Source organism: Rattus rattus, chromosome 4 (genome assembly GCF_011064425.1).
Source record: "Rattus rattus isolate New Zealand chromosome 4, Rrattus_CSIRO_v1, whole genome shotgun sequence".
NCBI lineage: Eukaryota > Metazoa > Chordata > Mammalia > Rodentia > Muridae > Rattus > Rattus rattus.
Genome location: NC_046157.1, coordinates 101,436,445 through 101,442,444, shown reverse-complemented (window position 1 = coordinate 101,442,444; position 6,000 = coordinate 101,436,445). Strand labels below are relative to the sequence as shown.

Below are 6,000 nucleotides of genomic sequence, written 5' to 3'. Positions count from 1 at the left end.
GGCTATTTTACATGGGTTTCTGTTCTTGGAACTTAAGACCTGAAAGCTTCTACTCAAGATGTCCTCAATCGAGAAGCTAATGGATGAGCATGCACGCATGGCCACACCATGAATGGGTCCCCATTAGCGACTGCTGGGGGCAGCACCGACCCCATTGCCCTAACAGAGAAGCAGGGGTCGGCTCTCGCCATGGCAGCAGGGTGAGAAGACGTGGATAAGAAAAGGACGACTTCAAGAGAAATCTCTTCAGTCTTCAACTGTCCTTTCGTGCCTCTTGGGGGCCCTTTAACACTCGACTAACGGGCCACACTATCCCCCAAGCTCCCACCCTAGCTGGGCTCGCGCATTTTATTGACGCAAGCCTCCCGTTCTCGCGGGAACTCGGGAGCGGCGAGCCGGGAAAGAAGAACAAATCTTGAAATCTCAGTTGGCGCCGGCGGGGCCGCAGCGGCCGTAGCTCCTGGTGGGGGGCGGGACTTGGAACCTAAGGGGCGTGTCCTCGCCTCAGAGAGGGCGGGACGTTGTGGGAGGGGGAGGGGAGTGCATCAGGGGCGGGGCCGCGGGCCGGGACCTGTTGAACGCAGGTAGCGCTCCCTGGCCGGGCACCCTTGGGACCGAGGCGACTGCGCATGCTCGCCGGCGGCTCTGGGCCGGGAGCCCAGCGTCCGTGACGAACCGGCTCCTGGCTTTGCGGTGGTTGCGGGTGCAGCGATGGCGATGTGAGTGGGCCCGGGGCGGGATGGTGCGGACCTGGGTAAGGACGCCTTCCAGCCGGACGCACAGCTCCTCCGTCGCACAGGCGCCAACCGAGGCCGCGCGGGTTGAGAGGTGAGCTCCTCGCTGCCCACGCGACTCCCGGCCCCCGCGACCCGGGCCAGGTCCCTCTCCCCTGTGGGGTCGGACAGGAAGCGGCCTCCTCGCCTCGTCCGGCTCTGGCGCTCTGGCCTCAGTCGGAGCCGGGTCCTGGGCCCGCTGAAGGTCGGCGGGGACGTGAGGGGCGCGGCGCGCAGGCGGGTGCTCCCGGCCGGCCCTGGCCGCACGTCGCGCCGGGTGTCCAGCCGGTTCTCCGCCCCGCTCCACCGTCGCCGCCTGGCCCTTCGACCCCCATTGGCTCCCACTCGCGCCCGTGTGCCCTTTGGCCCCGGTGGTCCCTCGACGTCGGCCCAGCTCTGCGAAGGTTGCTTCCCTCGACTGTGCATCCCCAGTCGATAACCCCTTGGCCGTCGCTGACCAGTTTGCTCGCTGTTAGCACTGTTTTCCTCCGTTGGCACTTCATTCTAGCTCTTTTGTTAGTTACTGACTTGTGGGAGGGTGGGCTTTCTGGCTTTTTGCTCGTTCTGTTGTTGTGTTTAAGCATCCTTTTGCCCTGGTGTTCTTTCTATGTTCAACCTTGCCTTCAGAGGCCCTGGCTCTCTTACTTCTCCTTTGGTACCCTGCCTCGTTGCTTTCTGTCCAGTAGTTCCTAACCTTCATACCAAACCGATTTCAGTTCTTTAATGTGGGTGTTTTTTAATCCATAAAACTCCTTTTTCTATTTGTATGGATGGAGCCTCCTCATTCGGTCCGTATGTTTTACTTTTTATTACATCCCTGAAGAGTTACAACAACCTCTTCTCTCTTCTGCTTTCTACATAAGCTAGGGATGTACCCAGTATCTCCAGTGAAGGGGATTCCAGAGCAATCAGCTTCTTCATCTTCCTTCACCAGAAAGTATCTAAAGAATGGCTGTTCACTTTATTGGATCTTGAAGAATTACATGCACCAGTCATGTTATGAGAGACGATCTGGCCATTCAGAGGTCGATGCTCCAGTAAAGTTGTCCAGGAACAAATCTGAAATGAAATTTTAACAAAAATTGCTATATAAAATGTATTGATTTGGTGGTTTACTCTCACGATTACGGTTGATTACATCACTTTGAGCCTGTTCTATTTCGTAAGTGCATACAGTTTCTGCTAACAAGAATAGGATACCTGTTCATCGAGGAAGAACAAGAAAGAAGTATTAACCTTTTGATTTGGACAAGAGAACTTAACACTTTTGGGGACTTTGCTTCCCTCCGTCTTGATCCAAAGCTAATTAAAATGAAACTTCTATGTTAATTACGGTGTAGTAGCATCATATTCTGGAGGCATCTGCTGAGGCAGTTATTTTCAGTAAAGTTTGCCTTTATTTTAGGGTTGAAGAACCACTGGATTATGTATTTCATTCTGGAATCTCAAAGCAGCCTACAAACAATAAGTTCTTCCTTATGTTATCTATGCCAGGTAGGACTTACTTTTTTTTTTTTTTTCTATTTCTGTTTTAAGAAAAAAATACCAAGGCAGGGAGAAAAAAAGTAGTTTCTTGTTCAGAGTAACTTACAAGTAAAAAGTAGAACCTGGTGTTATTAAACCACATTTCTCTTAAAAGAGCTAAGTGTATATGATGAATGTTCCCTGTAGTTTACATTTTAAATGCTTTTTCAAATGCAAATAAATTATTGTGATTTCTCAAAGATGCTTGCTCTCCTTTGAAAGCCAGTCTCTCTCCTTGTAGACATCTATCCGTTAGAAAGTCACCATCTACAAATTCTTAGTACCGTAGTGAGCTCCTTTTATTTTCTTTGAAATGAAATAAAGGATCTGTGTTACACAGCAGGCAGAAGAGTAAATGTGAAAAGATTGGAACCCAGAGCATAACTCAGTCATAGTCCGAAGAAGCCATTTAGCCTCTCCCTCAGTGTCTCCACCTGTAAACTCTGGTAGTAATACTGGCAACCCAGTAATCTATCTGTAATCACCCCTTATTTAAACATGCTTAGGGCCACCATAGACACAAATTACTACGTAAATACATAATTTTTGTTGGTTTAATTATAGACTAGCAACAATAAAGTTACTAGTGCTTAAATCCCTTAAGACCAAGCTAAACAGTTTGATGTCTTTTTTTTTTATCTCATATTTCTATGCATGATATCTAGTAGAGTAGAAGTGAACTGTGAAAGAGCTTGGATTAATGCTCAGACACAATGGGTAGGCATTGGATCATTCAATATGTAAAAGAGACGAACACGTTGTTTGCCAGGAGTGGATCCTGAGAGGAACTGTAGGAGTTCTATCTTTAGTGACTCTCTAGTTTTCTGTTGTCTTTTCTTTTCACTGTAGGTTCTGTAAACTAGAGCCCCTTGAGACTTAAGGGTCAGGAGAGATTGTTAGAAGATATAAAAGGCAAGGATTTCCTTTGTTTTTGAATTGAGGTATGGAGGAAAAAACTATTTAGTGAACTTCGTGATGTGTCCGTGTGTGTGTTTAAGTGAGTGGAGACAGCATAGAGCTTTAAAGTGAGGAGGTCAGTCTGTTTTGAGTGTCAGGAAGAAGGCTAAGGAATGAGTAGGAACCAGATGCAGAATTGTGATAGAGAGAGCATTCTTACTGGATCCAGAAGGTTCAAAAAGTCACAATGTGTGTGTGTTGTTAGGCTGCATGTTTTCAAGAGTTTAGTTAGGCACCTCTACAGTGGTTGCATATTTTAAAGGTTTTCAGTTTTTAACATGTACCTGCTTGTTTAGTTATTAAGGGCACACTAAATATAAAAATTAACCACTTTAATAGAAATATAGAAATACAAAGGTTCCAGGTATACTTTGTCATTAAAGGGTATCTCCTATTTAAATAAAACTTACACAATTCTTGTTGGTTTTAATGAAACCAACTTTGTGAATTATCTCTCAACCAAGAAACAGCTGTAAGAAAATTATAGTATATGTTTCCTTTTATAGATATCTATCACACCAATCATAATACATAAAGTACTTCTAAAGTTACCTTGTGAATATAGAAGTCTGGGTTTGACCAGGTGCAGTGGGCTCTCCATAGGCATTTAGAGCATTTCTGTTAAGTTTTACTCACGTCCTTTAGCAACAGTTTGTTTACTCTGCCCTAGAATTAGTATTCTCTATTGAATCCTCTCTGGGTAGAACAGTGGTGACATGATCATTGATGTGTACAACGTGCCAGGAAGTTAAGACTTAGAACTTGCCCCCTCTTCATGTATAAGTAACAAAGTCGGGGATCATCATCAGTGTGAGACCACAAAAGCCTGTGGACCCTGTCCCTTTTGTCCTTTGGAATTGAGAGCTCCAGGTTTTCACACTGTCCTCATCCTTAGCTTTAAGACTTAAACTGAGTTCCCAGTTCAGGTGGGCAGGGTTAGAAGCAGGCTTTCCCCAGCTCCTTTTTGTCAGACTCATGACTACATAGCCATATAGTGATATAATACTGGTGAAAGAGTTCTGAAATCGCCCTCATACAGGTGAGCGGTGGAAAGTGTTAGAAGTAAAGTCAGTAAAAAACATTCTTCAAGTTTCTAACTGAAATCTTCAGTTGTTTATTTCCCCAGCCTTTACAAAGATCTTCATTGGATTTTAATTTTAATTTTAATTCTCCATTTAAAGTTGTCTGTCCTACATGTGAAGATATTGTCAGGCTATACAGTTGAAATATATAACAGTTTTACTTGATCTATATAATTTGGAGTAGATATTTTCTCGAACAGAATATTTTAAAATTATGATAAAAGTTACACTGTTTGCATTTATTGAGCATAATGCACCAAATACTACATTTAGTACTTTTTGTATATTACTTTGTGAGCATTACTTTCTTAGATAGGCAGGCATTACAAAAATATTTCCATTTGAGAAAGCAGACTTAAGTCTGAATTAGAATCCAGTCCGATATCAAAGTTGGCCTGGAATAATAAATACAAGGAAGCATAGGATGCCAAGACGACAGTAGTTCTTAACAATAGTTTTCTAGAAAGTCGTCATTCCTTTTACTCTGGTTCTGAGTCTTGTCTTCTGTTGAGATAACCAAAAAAAAAAAAAAAAAAGTTTTTCTCCAAGGGCAGTTGAGCAGGTCCTTGAAGTAGACATTAGATGATCACTGTGCTTCCATAGGCTTTGGTAGCTTGGGCCCTTCTGAAGTCTTACAAGTTTGTAGTAGAGTGGCATATTCAAAGGCATCTGTCCTGTGCTATTAGCAGGGTAATTCTCTCTCCCTCACTGCTTTCCAGTAACCTGTGGTTCTTCACTGTTCCTGTGTGAAGTGGGCATATCTGTTCTGTCGAATCTGTCTCTGATGCTGCACTTTGCCCCTCCATTTGACATCACTTTCAAACAGGGCTGTTTCCTTCTACAGACCAACCTGACCTTCACTGTCAGGGATTAAAGGAATGCACTAAGGTCTGTCTTCCAGCCAGAGCAGACTGTAATCCAGGTTGAGATGGCAGTCTGGCCAGATCACACCTTTAGATATGGTCCCTTGCAAGAGAGAGCAGCCCCGTTGCTGCATTAGATAGAATTCCTCTATGTTAGTGGATCCTTAAAAAGTTTGTGGGGACTGTTTTTAATAAACCCCATTCTCTTATTGTCCAAATGATAATAGTGGAGGCAGGTTTCCATTGTCACATGGAAGGTTCACTGTTCACTCCATTCTCATGTGCAGAAGGAAGTGTAGATAAACTCTCAGCATAGCCGACGCTTCCTACTGTTCTGTTTTTAAATTGTCCTCTTTTATGCCATCGACACAGTTTTCTAATATCAACAGTGTTCCTTTTGTTCATTTTTAAAAAGAGTCCTACCTATATAAATGTCAGTTCTAGTGTTAGTAACGATGCATTTTCTTTGCAATAGTCCTCTGTGTAGACACAAGCTCTAAAGAAAGCAGAAGGGACAGTGTGTGTCTTCAAGTATGCTGCTGTGGCGTGAGAACTTTAAGGATTTCATAGGAAATACTGTTGATTACATGGGGGACTGAAGTAGTTAATTAAGTAAGTGTAGTTTTTCCTGTTAGAGTTTCTATCTGGTTTTCCCTTGGGTGGGCACATTTATATGGCTTCATGATCATTAATTGTTATTTACAGGTGCAGATTTTAGAGTATTGTAAGTGCAATACGGGTAGTGGGGCTGAACACATTCTTTGTGATTTTTCATTAATTCCTTTCTGTGTGACCTTCGAA

The 6,000-nt window shown here is 43.8% G+C and overlaps 1 protein-coding gene across 7 annotated transcripts in view; it reads left to right on the top strand.

The window, feature by feature from the left end:
• The first annotated feature begins 563 nt into the window (after window positions 1-563).
• The window catches only part of Fam135a (family with sequence similarity 135 member A), a 76,206-nt gene continuing 70,769 nt past the window's right edge, over window positions 564-6,000 (top strand). For 2 of the 7 annotated variants that reach the window (XM_032900868.1, XM_032900864.1), the window contains exons 1-2: window positions 564-828; window positions 2,179-2,267. The gene's annotated coding sequence lies outside the window, so the exon portion shown is untranslated. The remainder of the gene's footprint in view (window positions 829-2,178; window positions 2,268-6,000) is intronic. The other 5 variants (XM_032900870.1, XM_032900869.1, XM_032900865.1 and 2 more) reach the window with 4 other exon arrangements.